Source organism: Puma concolor, chromosome B1 (genome assembly GCF_028749965.1).
Source record: "Puma concolor isolate L17-30 chromosome B1, mPumCon1.1.hap2, whole genome shotgun sequence".
NCBI classification, from domain to species: Eukaryota; Metazoa; Chordata; class Mammalia; order Carnivora; family Felidae; genus Puma; species Puma concolor.
In genome coordinates, this window is record NC_141670.1 from 129,722,923 (window position 1) to 129,744,895 (window position 21,973).

The following is a 21,973-nucleotide window of genomic DNA, read 5'->3' on the forward strand; positions in this document are numbered from 1 at the left end:
GAAATTAAGAGGTAGTATTTGAAATCTAAACTAGTCAGGAGGTTAAAGTTAGTTATTTTTTTGAGAAAAAAATTACAATCTGGAATATTTATAAATTGTGTCTTGAAGATACTTTAAAATGACAGAGACTAAACATTTGCATTGACTTTACTAGAAGCCAAACTTGAGTTCTTCCAAGAGCAGATAATAGGTAACCAAGTAGTGCAAGAAGGTCTTAATATTATTGCAAGTGTTCCAGCAGATCATTTACTTTCATCTTGTCTGCCCACTTAACCTTGAGTTGCTTTGGGAAGTCAGCAATGTCAGACAATGCGGATCATCACAGCTAGGAGAGCTGGCCAGACATGAGATCCTGATTCCCTCACTATGGCCTGGAATCATAAGTTTTCTATGCAAATCCTGGACCACTATTGAATATATTTTAATATATTAATATATTTTAATGTATTAATTTAATATAATAATATATGCATATGTGTATATATTTATTTATTTAAATGAACCTTTTCATTTTCCTACAGGCAAAACCATTTTAATTTTTAAAAATTATTTTAAGAGATAAAGAATATATAATTTTATTTTTATATTTAAGCTATGTTACCCATTGGAATTCTATTGGATTCCTCCATTGTATTGTGAGATTCAGAAACTACGGCTGAAAGTCAGGTGCATGCTTGACTCTCTACAAGGGGGAATTTTAGTACTGACCCAAGCAGAACAGATCAACACCAAGAAACACTGCATAATGTTTACTTAATTTTTCCTTCATATTGAATTCATATACAACTAAAGCTTCTTTTTACATATCATGACTAAGGTATCTAAGTTAATAATTAATTGGTTGGTTTGACAAATAAATATTGAAGGTCTCTGTGAGTTAGACCCTGTGAATACAATTATGAATAAGAAGACTAACATTGTCCTTCGTGCTTACCAGCTAGTGTATGAGGGTCTTCTAGCATGAGATAACCATTCTAGCACAAAGGAGCTTTGAAAGTCTCCAATGTCAACTGTATGGCTATACAGCACTAATTGTCTGTACACTGAAAAGGATGCCTTGGTACCTTGAAGACCAAGTGGCTATTAAGTTGTGCCATACAGGTAGAGAAATCTGATCAAGCTATAAGGTAGGTGTAAGGACACATTTTTAAAATTCCTTTTAAGTTGTTTTGTTTTGTTTTGTTTTGAGAAACAGAGTGAATGCACATGGAGGAGGGACACAGAGAGGCGGGGGAGGGACAGAATCCCAGGCAGGCTCTGCACTGTCAGCTCTGAGCCTGACACAGGGCTCGAACTCCCAAACCATGAGATTATGACCTGAGCCAAAATTAAGAGTTGGAAGCCTAACTGACTGAGCCACCTAGGCTCCCCAACAGTTAGTTTTAACAAAATGATCCAGCTTAGTTTCCAGAGTAATATTAATAGGGCAAATATATTAGGCTCTCCAGAAAGAGTCATAGTGTGGGCTGATAAACTCTTTGGATTTATCTGTGTATGTACTAGAAAGAATAGTAAGAAAGGCTAGGATTTCCCTTACAATCAAGGCTCACTGATGATTGTTACATTTCCCTACAGTACAATGATGTGGTCAATTTTAATATGCATCCATAACTATCTAGGATTTCTTCCACTATTTTTAATGGCAGAAAATAAAAGGGAGAACAAATTGTACTTTGCCCTTCCATTTAGTCTGTAGGATATTACAGATCAAATAAAACAACAGGGTGTTATAAACCAAATAATATCAGTATTAAATATTAGGGCTAATATTAGCCTTTTATAGTGTGCCAGGTGTGATGCTATTTTCCTTACTACGTTGTTTCCTTCAATTATTAATACTATGAAAAGGTATTGTTATGGATATCATTTTACTTGCATCAAGTAACCACAGCATGGATCACAAAAGTAATTAATCACTGTCTTCCCTGAATGAGTCAAGATATCAATACCCTTACATTTTCTACTTAAAGATATATATTTATATGTAAATATATAACATATATAAAATTAATAAATATATAATAATATAAAGATATCATTAACAATTTTGAAAATAAAATCATCACAACACATTTTATATCTTTCCTACCAGTCCTTATCCATTTTCATTTACATTAAACACACTGCAAGTGGAACAAACACACATGCAATTCTGTATCCTTTTAATAATCTGATGTCAAAATAAGATAAAGCCCTAGAAAGCTAGAGAATCATTATACTAATTAAGGGTAATTAATTTAATATAATGCAATTTCCCCCAGAGCTTGGTGAAGAGCAAAGCATCAAATAACATTTAGTGTACCAACAGAATTTGGATAGCCCGATAGGCTTATAATAATGGGATTTTGCCTGAAGTGAGTTGAGCTTCATTTGACCTCTTACTGGATTTTTTTTTATAATCCTCTATGACATTTAATACATGTTATCTTTTTCTGTTATTATTTGTATGCACGTCACCTTTCTAACTAGATTATAACTTTGAATTTAGGGAGTATTCCTTTATCACTGTATCTTTTACAAATTAAGAATTCAATAAATATTTGCTAAAAGAATGAATACATGAATATTAAAAGTAGGAAACAGGTGCAATTCAGTATAAGGAATTTTGTTGATGTACTTTGATTAAATAAAATACCTGGGAAATATTAAACAAGCCACATCCTACAAAAGTAAAAACATCCTTGAAATTCTTATTAATAAAGATTATCAAAGTTCGAAGCAGTGTCCATGTATTCCTCTTTTCCCCTATCCCTAAGCCATATACTGTCAACAAGTAATGGGCACCAATCTTACTCTAAATTAATGATGAGACTAAATTTACTGAAATAAATTAAATGTGCTACTAGGCTATATTTAAATTTTTTAAAAATACCTGGGTTAATGGACTGTTCTAACCTACCACCAGCATCCCTTGGGAGAGATGTGTGATGTAGACATTAGGAGTAAACAACCTAATACTGAGTTAATAAACATTTTTAATGGAAAATTCATGTCTTGCAGACAAGGTAGGAAGGAATTTTCTTTGTTTGAGTGATATACTACTAGTTAAAATCAACTTGTGCCAGTAGGTAATCTAGGGGCTTCTTGGGAGAATTCTTCTCTGTGGAAGAATCTAACCCAGTTACGTCAATCAGGACTGCCATTCTGACTCTACCTTTCTCCTTTGACTTCTGAATGTTAAGTCTTTATTTTGAATCAAACAAATAAAGTATTTGGACCCAAACTATTGAACTGTTTAGAAATATCTGGGGAACACAAAGCACCAAATGGTTTGCTTTCTGGTTACCAAGTCTATGAAATTTCATCTGAAAAGAAGTGAATACATTGAACAAAACATTAAATGTGTAAGGGGAGTGAAATATAAAAAAGCCTTTCCAATCTCGAAATCTTCAGTCATTCTTCAAATTACGAGGTGTCTGAGGATGCCTGATCCTTGTCCCCAAAGGTATGGTGTATATCTATCAACATGGATTTAGAGTCACTGTGCAGGACTAAGTGGTTTTTAGAGTGACAGGACACACTAGTGGATTTCTGGGTGAAATTCTGAAACGACTGGAAGGGAGCTTGGTTGTGCTGACAGTCGAAGAATAAACTGTGTATCTGGGCTGATGCAGAGCTGAAGAACTTCATCTTCTTTGTTCTGCAGAAGAATGTGTGTGAAGACAGAATGCTGAAGATTTTCTTTTTGATAAAAGATGCTTTGCTAGCCCTCATTCCTTCATCAATTCAACACACTGCAAAGTTACTTCACTGCTGCATATTGTTCCCCACATATAATAAAGGAAATAGAAAATCCTGACAATTTCTTATTTTTAGAGGAAAACATAATGATGAATATTTTTGCTCTAGGCTAAATGTATTCCTTTCAAATAGAAAAGCATCACCTTGGAGCAGAATGAACCTTTGAAAACTACATATTCAAGTCCCTACCTCAGATACAGTGTACTAACCTGAGACTGTGTAATGCTATTGAACAAGGAATAAGAAGACAAAATTGTTTCTCATTTCCTTGTCATTTAAGCTTCCTGTTAATACTTTACACATAGATTGAGCTGCTGGAATTTAGTATGGAGGTCTTTCTGTGGAGAAATATATATATTTTTAATTTCTTTTCCTTCTTTCTTATAAGTGTGAACACCCAAGTTATTTCAAATACAAAACAAATTCACTGTTGATGGATGTTGAAATAACATGCTCTCTTTTATCTGGAAAAATGCAATAAAAATAGCACTGAATAAAGTTCAAAAACATGTTTTTAAGGGATTAATTCAACAATGTCCACATTTTTTAATGTTTATTTTTGAGAGAGAGAGAGAAAGAGGGAACACAAGTAGGGGAGGGGCAGAGAGAGAGGGGGACAAAGGATCCAAAGCAGGCTCTGTGCTGACAGCAGAGAGCCCGATGAGGGGCTCAAACTCAAAAACCTGGAGATCACGACCTGAGCCAAAGTTGAACACTTAACCAATTGAACCACCCAGGTACCCCAATAATGTCCACTTTTACCTTCATAATTAAAAACTTATGAGCATTTCTTAGGGTAGTGCACCGACATTGTTATTATAAATTCCTTCCTCCCACTTGAAAAAATAATAATGAATAAGTTAGAATCTCTGGTGACAAAGATCCTGGAATATGTGTTTTACCAGATTTTCCTAGGGCAGATAGGATACTCATTGATATGGTTGGTCTCTAACATAGAAAAGAAGAGAAGAGAAGAGAAGAGAAGAGAAGAGAAGAGAAGAGAAGAGAAGAGAAGAGAAGAGAAGAGAAGAGAAGAGAAGAGAAAGAAAGAAAAGAAAGAAAGAAAGAAAGAAAGAAAGAAAGAAAGAAAGAAAGAAAGAAAGAAAGAAAGAAAGAAAGAGAGTGAGGGGGAGGGAGGGAGGGAGGGAGGAAGGAAGACAATTTAAAAATACTGGTTTTGATAGTCTGTAAAGTGTCCAAAACAGATAATCCATATCCTGCCAAACCACGTAATTTTAACGTGAGGTGATAAGTCCTAAACATTCCAAAGGAATCCTTCTGGAGGTTGAGGCTTAAATTACTTGAAAACAACAAGCTAAAATTGTTAGAATTTTAGTTTTATAATATTGCATGCTAAAAATGCATGACAGTTACAGTAAAAAAGGGTATACTGGTTAGGACAACACTATGTATCTATGAGTGCAATTTCAGTGTACCACATGGTCCCCTGCCCTAGGTATTATTCTTTGTTATTTCAAAGGCCTTAAAGGCAGGAACTTTCCCTAGAGGACCAGAAGAGTTGGAAAGCAATTTTTAAAATTGGTATTGGTATACGGCATTTATCATAACACCCTGTGATGTAAGTCCTCAGTAAATGGTTAATGATTACTGTTATAAAATGTCATTTTCATTTACTCTAGACAAATATGGTCTTTGTGTTTAGCATTATTTAAATTTCTATCCTAAAATTATCTGATTTGGGGTAAATGATTTAACTTCTCTGGATCTCAATTTCCTCATCTATACGATAAATATGTTGTACTAAATCAGTGTTTTCCAAAATTCAGACCACCTACATATATTGTGTCATATCTGTATGCCACTTACGTTATTTACCATTAACATTTTTCTTCACAATAACATTTCAAAGTTCTAGCTATGTTTTTTCTAAAAAGCAGTAAAATTAACATATATTTATTAAAGTTTTTCAAATCCTTATTCTTGCACTACCAAATATCATATTGTATTCAATCTGAGCATTATGACCTTGTATATGAAAAATTTAGAATGAATATTTTGTTTCATGAATTGTCCTTTTCTTAGAATAGTTTCTTGATACATATAAGATTTACCATTATTATGAACAAAAATTTACATCCAACGAAGTTCAATTATTACCTAATTGAAATGTTAGTGATTTTATGGACACACATTTGAATTCTGCTGAAAATCAAATATTTTAAAAATAATTTGAATGTCCATAAACATCAATTAAAAACGAAAACAAAACAAACTCAAGCCCCCACCAGAAAGTTTTTGAATAAAGAAAGTAAAAAGGTTTGAAATATATAAATTAATGTTCAGAAGAAAAATATTTGAAAGGTTATAGAATTCTCTGAGTATCACTGTAATTAAACTGAAAATAACTCTGGGGCGCCTGGGTGGCTCAATCGGTTGAGTGTCGGACTTCGGCTCAGGTCGTGATCTCGCACTCCGTGAGTTCAAGCCCCGCGTCAGGCTCTGTGCTGACAGCTCAGAGCCTGGAGCCTGCTTCAGATTCTTTGTCTCCCTCTCTCTGACCCTCCCCCGTTCATGCTCTGTCTCTCTCTGTCTCAAAAATAAAGGTTAAAAAAATTAAAAAAAAAAAAAAACTGAAAATAACTCTAATTACATTTTTCTACATATACAAGTCAGCTTCTCAGGCAAGTCCCCCAAATCCTCTTGGTGTGCAGGAGAGGATCTCGTATGTTTCCATATGGGATAAAAGGGACACCTTATCTGTAGCCGCTATGTTTAAATTCTACCCTTTATTCACGCATACAGATGCTGCCATGATTGTTATATGTTTTCTGGTATTCAAATCTGCTTCAAAATTAATGCAAAGTATAAAAGGAACAATAAATTTTAGATATTTAAAATGGTGTTATAAAATTTATACTGAACCTGATTTGTACTATTTTATTTTTACTATTTTTTACTATCAATGAAATGGAGGTATGATACACATTTAAAAACATAAAGGATGTTATATTCGCTTTCAAATGAACTGCAGACTAATAAGCCAGAAAGTATCTTAACCATTTCATTTTAGTCTAGTTAATTTAACCTACAAGTTTCTTTTGAATACTTATCTTCTGCTTAATACTAAGGAAATTCCCTCAACCTAATTATGTTCATGAAGAGGTTACAGTCTAACTGGGAGACACTGCAACATCAGAAGCCATAACAAATAAGGCAACTAAATCACAGATGCCACCAAAGTGCCAAATTTTGTAACTGACAGATGAGGCAGGAAATCTGGACACTGGAAGATTGAAGATTCGCGGTTGAGAATGATCCCTCCATTTCATCAATCCCTGTTCTTTCCAATTCTTGAATGTAAGAGAAATAGTGGGAAGTAGAAGTTTGGGGGCAGGTGAATTTAAGAAAAAGAATTACCAGTTAAATCAGTATCTAATTCACAATAATTTTCTCTATACCTCTCTTGCATTGGTAGGAAATCAGAAGTAATTCTACCTATAGAAATAAGGTATCTGGCAATGGAAACATCCATATCCCTACCTTTTATTTATCTAACATAACCCTAGAGATACAAATTAAGAATTGAATGCAGAGCATAACCTAAAATAAAATTAGAATTCAAATTCAGTTTTAATACTTAATATAAAATTTATTATTTTTTTTAATGTATAGAATTCTGATTATGTAAAAGAATGGACTGGGAATGAAACAGGTGGGCTGAATCCTGGCATTTCAATTTACTAGCTTCCCTAAGATAGCTGGTTTTGCTAAGTTTCAGTTCCTTCATCCTTAAAATAAATAAAGTCTGTTCTGCCTTCCTCATTGAGTCTGTGAAAACTGTATTAGTATTGAAGAGTTTAATAAACTGAAAATCTAAATGGTTTTGTATTTATTATTATTATTATTATTATTATTATTATTATTATAAATAAACAAAATAATAAAAACAATCCAGAATACATGACTGAAAGGAGCAAAATCAGACAAATCCAAACAAAATTTCACTGTATGAAATTTGAGCTCTATCATATCCCAACTTCTTTTCTTTATTTTTGTGTATATCCAATACTTTTATAATACTATATTCACTGTTTTGATGCAGTACGAATAGATTTTCAAACTCTGTTTCTATCATGAAATTCCACAATTCTAATTTTTACAGAATTTAAGAAAATGCTTCTCTTTACCACAGAAAAACAAACCCTGAAATTATGGTTTCATTTCCTCATTTGTGCAGAATCCCATATAAAAATCTACTTTTTGTTTCATTCATATTGTTAGTTTTTTTTTTAAGACGAGATCTAAATTTTTATTAATTTGCTAAAATTCCATTTTTAGGTCTTCTTGGTTATTATATTTAAACAAACAAAAAGACTTGTATACATATTTTTGTTCCTAAATATATTCATAAATTAAAAATATATATTCATAAATTAATACCAATAAGAGAAAGTAATATTGGAGTTTGACATACACTTTTATTTCATACTAAAAAGTATTCATTCAACATAATTATGGTAAAGGCTCATATGTAATTTCTCTATTGAAAAGTAAGTTAATACAAGTAAAACTTCCTTTGGGCTCAATTTTCAGTATCTTGCTTTCTCACGAAGTGCAAAATTTAACACACACACACACACATACCTGACATTGGATATTTTGCAGTTTTGTGGATTTTTTTGTATACAAATTGCACTACAAATTAAATTAATAGAACTTATCCTCTTTCTCTGAAACAATAGAGAAACCCTAAAGAGTCCTTCATGGAGGTCAAATGAATTTTGCATGTAGAATAAGCCACCATTTTATCCAAAGAAAAGAAGCAATATTATTCCCAAGTCTTTTACTGTATGAAACCAGGACCACTTTTGTAGGTTTTGTTGCAGTGTTTCTCTAAGCCATCAGACTATGAAACCTTAAACTTACTTCCTTACAAAGTTTAATTAAAAAAAAAAAAAAAAACTTCCATATTTTCCAGTATGCAAAGTGCAGCATAAATCATCAAAATCTCTAAATGTTGGCTTCTTATATCAGTTCTCCAGGCTATACAGCTTGCTCCTTTGATTCATTGGGGGGGGGGGGGTGTGTCACACTCTACATTCACATAAAAACCAAAAAGCCCAGGGGTACAGTTGACAGAAATTAAGTACTAGAACAGGTTTTGAAATTTCTAAAAACCAACTTAAAATGAATTTTAATGAGTAAGAGCAATCTATTTAATAGAATCATAAGATCTTATCCTATTAGAAATCAGCTAGGTCAAGCCTCTTATTTTACACATTAAAAAAAAAAAAAACGAAACGAACAAAAAAAACACCCTGAGGTCTGAAGGTTAAGTAACAAGTTAATCATTAAGACATGATGAGAAATTGAACGTCAAAACTCCAGGGCATAAAGTTTTTATTTCTATTTATTTACCAAGGTCTGTTCACCTAATGCTGCAGGAAAGTTTAAAGGAGAGAGAGGGGGTGGGGGAAAGAGAGAGGGTTGGGGAGAGAGAGAGGGTTGGGGAGAGAGAGAGGGTGGGGGAGAAAGAGGGGTGGGGGAGAGAGAGAAGTAGTGGGGTGGAGGGGGGAGAAAATCCATATCTACTTCTTACTGGGAAAAAATTGTTTAATTTTTTTTTTTTATTTAGCACTTTTAAATAGGACAAAAGGTCCTAGAATTATTAGAGGTTGATGTTATCACAAGTTTGTCCTCTCATTTTATTATTTACGGTCACAATTTAAAGTGATAAACTAAGCACAATTACACACAAACACCTTTTGCCACATATATTTAGGCACCCTATTTTAAGCTGTAAAATCCACAGATTACCTTCTGCTGCTCCACGGTGATGCTATTTTTATTCCTTTTCATAATATATAATATATACAACAGTTTCCAAGCCTTAAAAGACTTCAATTATTTCCCTGCTATTAAAGATGAAATATAATTTTAAAAGTGAACGCTCTCTGTTAATGCTTTTTAAAACCATCTGTTAACTGTTTCTTCTTTATTAAAAATAATAAACTACAATATATATCTAATTCATATTATAATGTTTAATTTTCCTCTGTAGGAGTAATTTATTGGATGCACTAAAGGAGGAAATTATGAAATACTTTCATAGCATTCATTCATTCACTACATTCTTATAAAGCACCAACATACCATAAGCCAAAGCTATTCTACATGCAGAGTGAGTGTGATACAAGGTTTCTGCTCTCAAGGAGTTTGGGCACAAGTCAAATGGAAGATAATCAACTTGCTATCATAGGTATATATACTTAATAGTAAACAATATCATACACATACATATATAATGCACACACATTTCAGATGATAGTTGAAATCAGAGTGGCCTGGAAGGCCTCTTTGGACAGGAGACACTTAATGACAAACAATGATGTTTTGAGTATCTAGGGGAATAGGATTAGAGGGAGAGAAAAAGGGACATATAAAAGGTGAGCAGGAGCTTATAATATACAAGAAAAGAAAAGCTACCAGTATGACTGGAGTGTGGTTGATATGGGCAGTGACACAAGAGGAAGTCACAAACTGTCAGAATATCAAGCCTTTAAATTGGGGTACCTCAGTTTTCATGCATTCATTCCTCCCTCTATTCATTTACAAGTAAATATTTTAGGCCCGTCATGTTTTGTACACTAAGCACACAAAGATGGGCTGGGTCTCTGCCTTTTCATACTGAAGGCATACATGAGTCACTCAAACTACCAGTTGGGCATTTCTAACAGAGAACTTCAACTAGTTTTTGCATCTGTTTATTTTTTTTATTGTTTACTTATTTATTTTGAGAGAGAGAGAGACAGACAGAAAGACAGACAGACGGGGCGGGGGAGGGGCAGACAAAGAAATAGAATTCCAAGCAGGCTCCATGCTGTCAGCTCAGGGGCTCAATCCCACAAAGCGTGAAATCATGACCTGAGCCAAAATCAAGTGTCAGACGCTTAATTGACTAAGCCACCTAGATGCCTCTATTGAGCACCCGTTTAAGCCAAAATCTCATGATATTTTTTTTACCTAAACTATATATGTATTAGATACAGCCTTGTGTATAATGGCTGCCAAGAGGTTGTCTTGAGTACCAATACATTTCATCATGATTACACTCAATGATCAAATTTGTCTTGATTTAATCACTTGTGACCTTGCTATAAATTAGACATAAGGATTGCTCTGCTAATGACAGTGTCACCAGTAAACTGTAATTACTGTAAGTATGATGTAATCTAATGTTTTTAATATGTCAGACAAAAAACTCTCCCCTGCACACACATAAACACACACATACACACATATACACAGGAAGAGAGAGAGAGAACAAAACCCACACTTATTGCTCTTGTACTTACATAAAATTTAAAAATAATTTCATTTTCTTCAGAGGCCACCAAAAACTGTGCATACCTATCATCCTAACATTTAGTTTGGATGTCATATAGAGTCCCAGAGAAAAGTAAAATACTTTGGAATCCATGATTTACATTTCCATATTTGAAAAAGACATTTTTGACATATCTTTTAAGAATATAAAAAGAAAGATATTCTAGCAACATTACTCTTCACAAATGCTAAGATGTACCTGACAATCTATTTTTGACATATTCTTTAGAAGTTAGTTCATAAAATTAATAGAATGCTTCAGCAGTCTTCACTGTAAAATACTTTTCTAAAATACATTACACACACACACACACACACACACACACACACACACAAGCACACACACCATAAAATGTAGCGTTTCTCTGCTTTTTCACCTACTTGTCAAACATAATTTATCAAAAGATAAAATACAAACTACTGCAAAGATGACAGATTTTAGAAACTAGTCACAAATTATATCAACAAAGTGATTGCCCTTGATGTTTTAGAGGAGAAAGAATAGCCTAGTTGTTTCTATTTTAGTCTTCTACTCATCTATTTTACTGGAATTTTAAACTGGCAGAAGAATGAAATCCTTAGAGAATAAGTGTTTTGTAATAAATAAATTTATAATTGTAGGAGCAAAATAACCAAATTCTTTTTTTATTTTTTATTTTTTTTAAATTTTTTTTTTCAACGTTTATTTATTTTTGGGACAGACAGAGACAGAGCATGAACGGGGGAGGGGCAGAGAGAGAGGGAGACACAGAATCGGAAACAGGCTCCAGGCTCTGAGCCATCAGCCCAGAGCCCGACGCGGGGCTCGAACTCACGGACCGCGAGATCGTGACCTGGCTGAAATCGGACGCTTAACCGACTGCGCCACCCAGGCACCCCTCAAATTCTTTAATGACTGCAGCTGGCAGGAAACCAATTCCTAACTGGCTTAATAATCCGTAGGTCTGTTGTGGCAATGGTGTGTAAGGGTGGACAGGAGCATTTTTTTTTTTTCAAATAATTTGCCTTATAAAAGTTCCATATATCTAAACCCCATGATTCAAAATTAACATTGTTTTACAATACCTCTACTGAAAGAAATTGTGGCGCTCTCAAATTATAAATTGTCTTAATGTATTAAAAATTTATGCAGTAATATAAATACACTGGTTTAGGAAACAGCTGTATTCTGTGCATTAAAAAATAACAAAAACAAACAAACAAAAACAACTCTCACTATCACCTACCCATCATCTATATCAGCCTGGTACAAACCCCAGGCTTCTCAACCAACTGCAGGAATGGGGCTCAGAACTCTGATGTGCAGTGAATTTTGAGAATCACTTTGAGTTGCAATTTCCTTATCTGTTAAATCATTCTCATGATTAACATTTTATGGCCTGTATATTTTGTATGATACTCTAAACACTTTTCTGGACTTCCTGCACATATCTAGCAAAAAATGTAATTGATTTTGTACAAATGGAACTTCAACAAGCAGGACAATAAAAAAATCAAGTAGGACAGAAACCCAAGATTCTAGATGATGGAAAATTTGGAAGTTCTATTGAATGGTAGAGCATTAAGAACTTCATTTAGCCTTTTACCAAGATATTAACTATTGTTCTTCTCTAAAGGTGTGAAATTCAAAAACTAATTCAATTAAAATTATCCTCTCCACATTCAGGAGTTCCAGAATCACTTGTTCAAATGTATGTCCATGATTCCCATTTCTGACCAACAGGAATTAGTATCAGACCCTTTTTTATTATTTTTCAATGTGCGGGACTCCACAACCTTCACTGCTGATAATTATAATACTGTCTGTGGACGTGGCAACAAAGCACACTGTTCTTGCTGACATATGATGTGTTTCACTTGAGCTTTCTTCTCTGACTCTTGTGAAGAAAGCATTTAATTAATTGCAGACAAGGATAATCAACAGCATTTTTCATCAGTGACGTTGCACTGATAAACCATTCTACCACTTAGAACAGTTATTACTCTGAAGAATTGGTTACAAGACACAGAAGGCTAAACCATTTGAGTTCAGTCCTTTATCAAAAATGTAACTACTCATGACACATTTTCTATTTAAGGAAAGAAATATAATAATCTAAAATTTCTTAAAATATAATCAAAAGTCATTTGTGCTGCTTCTCTGACATCAAGAAATATCTACACAAACAATGAGGGAACACATGATACCATGAAGTAAAGGTCACTTGAATAAGCCGTTAATTATAGATTTTTGAAAACAATCTCTACATGTAGACATGATATGGTAACATAAAATATGGAAGACAGTTATGTGACTTAATTGTCAAAGAAAGGAAAACATCAAGGATTTCCTACGCCGTTTGGTTCTTAAAATGTCTTTCACAAAAACATTAAGTACTCAGTCCACTGACACCCAGTGCACACTTATTTCCTAGGCTTGAAGCAAGACATTGAATATGTAAAATAAATGTTTACCTTTCTACAGATTCCAATGGAAGGGGAGAGGATGATATGTAAACAAATATACTAAATGTAATATGCAGATAGCTAAAGGTTGTATGAAGTGATGTAAGGATAATCAAGAAAGAAGCAACTGGTTGGTGGGTAAGACTGTGTCAGGCAGGCAACAAGTAAGGCCATCCATGTCTGTATCGAGGGACGTCTCAAACAAGTACATCTATCAAGTGACGTATCATCAAGTCCGTATCAAGCAACTCAACTGATGATGAGCTATGAAACCCTACTGAAGCTCTGACAACATTTCCTCACAATATTTCACCCCTACTCCCAACCCCCTCATCACAAGTGCAGTATTACTCAAATTTTGGTCTTGTCTTTGATTCTGTGGATGGATAAAAACTTACATTTATTATCAATTTTTATCAATTTACTATTAGCATTGTTTGAAACTTGCGATTTTTCATGTTCCTTTTCTTTTTAAGTAACAAATTAACATTAGTATTTGATAATGATGTTTGTTTCCTTTTATATTTGCAGATTGTCTTGTTAGTCTCACAGTGCGTATTGCATGTTTTCAAGCAAGAATATTTTGGGACTGTTATTTTTTGACAATTAGACTTTAAAAGGCATATGGTTTATGGCTCAAATATGTGTTTATTCACTCAGTTTATTCAACAGATATACACTGAATGTCTGTTCTTTGCCAAATACCGTTCTTGGCATATGGAATAGAGAGTTACATGTGACATTTTAAGGTCCTTAACTTTGTGCAAATTACACAATAGTACTAGTAGGAAAGAAAAAGACAACAAACAAGAAAATATATAAATAACTAAAATCATTTTAAAAATAATAAAAGATAAGAGTGAAATAAAAATGAGTTCTGGGAGACTATATTACTGTTTTTTCAGTGAAGGTGAAATGGCAAAGGAATAATTTAATTTGAGACCTACCATATGGAGATCTGAGGCAGGAGGTTATATCTAAAAAGAGGAAAAGAGCCAGCTTTACTTTTTGGAGAAATATAAAGATAGCTAGGATGGCTAGAGCCTGACAAATAAGTGAGAAAATTATGAGGTGAAATTAGAATCTGGGAAGAAGCCAGATCACACTGGGCTTATGGTCCACGGTAATGAGCATGGATTTTATAATAAATTCAATGAATAATGTGTCATTTCTTTAATACCAAAGCAGATATAAACTTAACTCCTAAAGAATTTGTTAAACTCAGTGGCAATTTATTTGTCATGTGTTTTCTATCAATCTGCATTACTAAAAAACTGGGCTTATTAAGTAAATATTTATTGCACATTATCAAAGCAAATATAATAAAATGATTATTATTTTATAAGACTATAATACATTATCATATGTTTAAGTTGATGTTGTATAATATAACTTGTTATTGAAGTAAAGAGCAAATAGTATATTATAAATTTTTAGTAAGTGAAAATTTATCTTAATATCATTACTTTCATTATATATCATTTTTATGCTAATATATAATGTGTTTAGTACAAATGGAATTCTGTTTAGAACTTTTTCATAATTTTCTTTATATCCAATTCTTCATTATCAGTGTGCTATTGGCCTCTGGGAACAGGGAATTGTGGGTTGAATGTGCAGCACAATCACTGAACCACAAAAACGCTCTCAAGGTAAGTTTCCAATAGCCAGAAAAACATACAGCATCCTATTTTTGTTCTGTATATCAAGTAGGCCAAAGAATACAACTGTAGACTCAACAGAGACACAACATATTCTATCTAGACAAAATTTTACAGGTCACTTTTGTAAAAGGGAATCTGATACAAGAATCAGACATGTATGTCTAAAGGCAATATTTCACACATATATTTATGAACTGGGCAAGTTACACAGCCAAAGATACTTATTGACAACTGGAAGGGTATAATTAAATTTCACACTCTTCCTTCCTGTAATCTTCCGTATATTTTCTTTAATCTGAATTTTTGTTTATTTTACTTACGAATGGTAAACAAACTTTGTGTTCTATTACGTCAATAGCCTAGTCCAAAACATCCATATGTCGGACCATCAGAACATTATCTGGGAAGTTAAAGATTGTGACAGGGTTTCTTTCACACTGGAGAAAAAGAAGTGACTACATAAATATCACAGCAAGGGCAGAACTTCTTAAAAAGAACCAGATGGAGCCATAGGATGCTATGGATATAATTTCAGGGACTACAGAACCATCCAACCTGTCAGGAAAGCATGCATCTCATTCTTGATTTAATCAATCAGATATTTTATATAGTTTAATCCTTCTACATTGATTTAATACAAAGAAAATGTTGTTAAGTTAGTAAAATGCTTGAAAACCACTGAATAATGAATTGATTAATAAAGAGAACATGAAAGAAAAATCAATTGGGGGATATCAAATAAACATGGGGGTTCCCGGAAGGGAGCTAAACCAGTTAGACAATAAAACAATGCTGTTGAAGTGGAATTAAACTGAGATATTGTGATGAGCCGCTGCATTCATGTTTGGTGGTATAGGTTGAGGTAAGATTTCTTAGTTGCTTCAGGTTATTACTATTATCTTCTCAGTGTCCTGTGGTGCCCTCGTCACTGGTGAACTTTCTTTTTTTCTGTGCCAAATAACAGTGTGATCTCTTTACATTTGATGGAGTACCTGTTCCTAAATACCAGTGGATACTATACCTTGTCTAATATCTATAAATATTTTTTTAAAAATCAATCGAGTATGGTTTATGTATTTCTTATTTGTAATAATATGTCATTGCTATGAATGTGCTTCTGCTTGTGACTGCAAAGTCCAGTGGGGAAATGTCTGAAGAAATCAAGCCCTTGACACATGATCTGCATGAGTTATCTGTCCATAAAGGATGTCTGTTTTGAGGAAATTTTGTTATTGTTCCAGATGGCAGTACTGTCATCTTGGCCACACCACATGTAGCACATTCAGGAATTATTCACTGTGTCTGGTGGCCTGGAAATGATTCTGCTATTGAAAAGACTGTAACAAAGTGTCAGCATATGCCAAGCTATTCAGCACTGTCCTCCAAAAGAACTTATTTTCCCATGGGAAGTTACCAAGAAGTTTTGGTCAACAACACAAATTTCTTTTACCAGACTTTTAAAAAAATATCTTAAATGTGTTGTTCTTTTGCTTGGCTCAGAGTCAAACTAGGTTTATGTCAAAAGGCAGTTATGACTGTTGCTGTAAAATACTGGTAGTCTGATATTTTATTTTTGAATTTAAATAATTTGTGAATGGAAAGGTGAAACAACTGGTCAACATTATTTGTCTTATTAATGGCTAAGATCTCAGAAACAAGTATATACTAGCCTTATACTAACCATCTTATATATGTTCTCTTATCATTTGAACTGACAGACTGAGACTTTACTAATAAGCTTATGGAGCTGAGAGAAGAGGAATCCTTTCTACTACAATGAAGGTCAAAGATCTTTGTTACATTATGTCCAGAGTGTAATGATTTCAGAGTATCCTAGCTATGCTGACTGACTTCAAAAGTCTTCCTTCCATGCTGACCTAACAATAGCAAATCCATTAGAAACATCCACTCTAAAGTCCTTTAACATTGAATTTCCACCTACACTTCTCAACACATCATCAAAGCCATCAAATGAAGACATGTTTTTCCTAGCAAAGTTACAATGGTGAAAGTGAAAATATCCACTATATACTCCATATAAAGATAGGCTCTCAACCAAGGGCCCACTCTATTGGTTAAAAGCTAATGTGGAATTCAGAATAAGGGCTAAAGAGTGAGGTTTAGCAGAGAAGGCTGTTGTGATTTAATCTTGGTTGGCACAATTTCTGTTATCACTTATTGAGGTCTAGTTTGGTCATTCTAAGTGCGTTAATTGATAAACTGAAGGAGAAGGACAGGGATTTTCACAGGCTGCTGGATTAGGCAGATGTGTGAAAAGTGATTATTCTTAAAATTCACAGGGACTGTAGTAGAATATAGTTGAATGTAGAGAGAAGGCTCAAAAGGGACAGTGCAAGAACATTCTTGAAAGAGTGAAGTTTAAAAGACAATGATCTCAGCATGAGTAAATGATGAGGGTGGAGGAAAAATATAGAAATGCACATGTTGGCAGAAAATAAAGGTCCACATCAAGAGATAAATGAAATTTCAGCTATTTTTCATAAGACAGGAAAACTCTAAGATACTGAATAATACATATTTCCAAGAGAGTATCTAAGATTTACTATTTTAAGCAAAACCCTTAAAAAGTTACTTAGCATTAATCAGTTAATTTGAGAGACAAAATGGGTAAGTATTGACAGAAGAGCCAGTAGAAGGTAATTACTGGTAAATAACGAATGGAGATTTTTTAAAAAATTGTTGTGCACTTCTCAATCTGTCTCAAGTGGCAGGAGTCTGCAGCTGTCAATGATTTTTCTACCAAAGCAGCATTTAGGGCACTGAGTTTTCAGGATTTAAAAGAAAATGAATCAAGGATTTATTTACTTGAAGTTTCTATCTAAATAATTACATTTTAGGATACCTAAAATTACATCAGGACATTTAGCTTATAAAAAATGAACCCACAACAACCTGAATTTATGCTGATTAAGGTGTTTTCTAGGAGACAGTTTATCAAGCTGCAACGTAGCAGAAACTGTCACTTTCCATCTGACAATGGAAATAGGAGAACATGCCTGGAGTTATAATTGGTGACGGCACAGGAAGCTCTGGGAAGCTCAAAATGCTTTACAAATAGTAATTCATGTCATACTGCTTTTACAGTGGATTTCTAGCACATCATAAGGAAGAACAGAGGGAGATGCTGACTAATATGTTTCACGTCACAACACAACTATTAAAGGTCAAACACAAGGACCAGTGCACTTTGTGTAACTGATTATGTCCAAAAGAATTGTACAGAAGGATACTGATGTCATGAATTAGCATTTATGCTAATAAAAAATAGAATAATAATAGAATTTTTTATATGAAATTCTTGGTGTAAAAATTACCTCCGCCCCAACTTTTTGAGCACAGCTGTTACTAGAATACTTTTTTAAATCCTTAATTAATTTTCCCCATAGATGTCTTACATTTGTTAATTAATTTGCACAATACACTCCTGATTTTGGGGGGGAACAAAGTATGAAGTAAATGTACTGTGTAATTAGAGTGGAGATTGCAGATTATAGTTTTGCTATGATTGAAATTATTGTCAAAAATGTTGGAAAACTTCTGCAATGCATTTTGAAAGATTTAAATGCTCAGGTTACCAATTGGGCAAAGAAAAATTGCACCCAAGCCCTGTAGGACAGTTCTGCCAGTCTATAAGTCATTCTTTTAGTATTTATTGAATACTTATTATGGACCAGGGATTAGTTTAACTCTAGAGACACAATAGGAAAAATATAAAAAGTACCCATCTGGTAGGACCTTATATCCTAGTAGGAGTCAGACAGCACATAAGTAAATAAATATGCAAAAAACATCACTACAGAAAATGATGAGATGGGAAGTAAATAAAGAGCTTGATGACGCTGGAAGTAATTGGGGAGGCCATCTGCAATGTTGCAATAAGCTGGAAAGGTAACATTTGGCTTGATACATGAAGAATCAGAACAAGGATGAGAGTAGGCTGATTAGAAGCCTCTTATATAATATGATTTCTCTAGTGTTTGCTTTCATTTCCTCCTATAATACATTATTTGTTGAGCATATATTTTGTGTAGTTAGGGAAGGATTAAGTGCCAGGAATACTGTCAACATGGAGTTGTAATGAAGCCAGGAGATGCTTACAGTTTAAAAAGGAAGACAAAAACTTAAAGCAATGACAATAAAGATAGCCATTATTTAGATTAAGACCTTACTAGGTACTATGACAACTATGACTAACCTAAGCTAGTGGTCGGGGCACCTAGGTGGCTTAGTCAGTTAAGCGTCTGACTTTGGCTCAGGTCATGATCTCATGTCTCGTGGGTTGGAGCCTTGCATCGGGCTCTGTGCTGACAGCTCAGAGCCTGGGGTCTGCTTTGGACTCCTTCTCTCTCTGCCCTACCCCTGCCCTCACTCTGTCTATTTCTCTCTGTGTTTCAAAAATTAAAAAAAAAAAAAAAATTAAAAAGGTTTTTTTAACCAGTATATTGATCAATGAGCACAAATGAGAAAAAAATGTTAGAAAAAAAGGAAGACTGGTTTGGTAGATAGAATTCCAAAATGGCTCCCCAAGTTTCCTTCCTCCTAGTGCACATGACCTGCTTAATCAATCCACGGGACTGTGTACTTGGCAGATTTTACTCCTGTGCTTGGGTTAGGTTATATGACAAAACTGACTTAAAATGAATAAAAAGATTATCTGGATGGGCCTGATGCAATGATAAAAACCTTTAAAGAGCAGAGTGTTGTTTTTGCTTTTTGTTTGTTTATTTCCAGTTTGTCACAAAAGAAGTCTAGGATTCTGTGACACACTGTTGTTTGTTTCAAAATGGAAGGACCACAATTCAAGGAATGTGGATGGGCTCTACGAGCTGAGTGGCTTCCAGCAGACAGTGAGCAAGCAGTAACCCCAGTTCTATAACCACAAGGAACTGAATTTTCTCAATAACAAGAATGAACTTAGAAGTCTATAGAAGTTCTGCAGACAAGAACTCAGCCTGACTGACACTTCGATTTTGGCTTTTTGATACCCTGAACAGAGAACCCAGTTACTCTCTGTATGAGGTTGAAATACAGAACTATGAACTAATACATGGGTGTTGTTTTAAGCTGTTATATTTGTAACCAGAATTTGTTATCAGAAACAGAAAATGAATACAGTGGTGGATAGTAATGATAAACCCTGCTCAATTAAAATTGGGTAGGGTCTATTTTTCATAATCTAGGCTTTTTTTTTTTTTTTGGCTTGAAATAGGAGCGATAAGTAAGAAAACATATATTTACTTAGACTTAAAATGCTTGCTACTCTCATAAATTAATTAACTCTACAGTAAACAACAATTTATTTCTTTAAATGCCTGCATTCCTCATCTACTCCTTGCCTGACACATTTTCCTAGACCAGTAGCTTTTTAAAGAAGTCACTGTAGAAATTAATCATGATGAGCACTGAGCAATGTATAGAATTGTTGAATCACTCCATTGTATACCTGAAACCAATATAACACTGTATGTTAACTATACTGGAATTAAAATTGAAAAATTAATAAAATTAAAAAATTAAATAAATATGAAGAGTAAAAAAATGAAGTCATGTACTTTGTACATGTACAATGAAGTCATTATACTTTGCACATTTTCTGATATATTGAACATAAGAAAAAATTTTATTCATGGTTATTGTTTTTCATTTGTTAAATATTTAATATTATCAACTAATTCCTAGGTACTATATAAGGCTAAAAGGAAATAGCAGTCAAAATAGGAAGAAATAGGGACAAAATGATGTCCATACCCTCTTGGAAATTACATAATTATTGACAGATGAATGAATAACACATGGGTAAGTGAACTAATCAATTTCCACACACGTTCAAGTCTTTAACTGGAATTTTTAGAATTTATCAGTTCATCGACGAATTTGGGGAGAAAAGGTGAAAAATTGCTGATAGTTTATAGCTGATCTCCCAGATTTTGCCCACTCTCACTGTCTTTATAGGCAACATTTACTTTGAAATGCCATCAAATCTATCATTGCAACAGTAAAACTGCTTTATTTCTGGCTTCTAAGTACTTTCACAAATCATAATCTAAAACTTTAATCCAAGCTCTAAGTACAAAATAGGAAATAAAATTAAACCACATTTAAAATTCTATACATGGACCAATATCCTGGTAAAGCACTGTATTGTAGAAAATAAATTGATATTAACAAGGAGAAAATGGCCCTTAGCAAAATTGTTAGGTAGGTACAATGTCTATTTATTGTCTTTTTTCCTTCCATCCAACTCTACATCAGCTTTGAATGTAAATTTTAAGGTTGACTTCTGAGTTCTGCTACTTGTTAACTCTCTACCCAGCCTGAAAATCAGGTCCAGTCTGTCCAAGTATATGGTCTCTGCTCTGGGGAGAGGCCACTGTCCCTCTCCCACATGTCTGGGCACCTGCCCTGGGCTGAGAACAGGCTGCTCCTGGGCCTCAGGAACCCTCACCTGATCAAGAGTCAGAGGCTTAATAACTGAACCAACCAGATGCCCTCAGATTGGAACTTTGGATTAATTCTTTAAAATAAGAGAATGCAGGGATGCCTGGCTTACTCATTCAGTTGAGCTTCTGACCTTCGGTTTCATCTCAGGTCATGATCTCATGGCTCCTGGGGTTGAGCCCCACGTCTGGCTCCACACTGACAGTGCGTGGCCTGCTCGGAATTCTATCTCTTGCTCTCTCTCTGACCCTCCCCAACTTGTGTGTATGCCCCCCCCCCCCCGCCGCCAACTCTCTCTCTCTCAAAATCACTAAACT

The 21,973-nt window shown here is 34.1% G+C and overlaps 1 protein-coding gene and 1 long non-coding RNA gene across 3 annotated transcripts in view; one reads left to right on the forward strand and one right to left on the reverse strand.

The window, feature by feature from the left end:
• The window catches only part of LOC147581879 (uncharacterized), a 63,095-nt gene extending 47,910 nt beyond the window's left edge, over positions 1 to 15,185 (forward strand). The window contains exon 3 of the long non-coding RNA XR_015250348.1: positions 15,107 to 15,185. This is a non-coding gene — a long non-coding RNA (uncharacterized LOC147581879). The remainder of the gene's footprint in view (positions 1 to 15,106) is intronic.
• The window catches only part of GRID2 (glutamate ionotropic receptor delta type subunit 2), a 1,503,942-nt gene that overhangs the window by 914,983 nt on the left and 566,986 nt on the right, over positions 1 to 21,973 (reverse strand). The window lies entirely within an intron of this gene.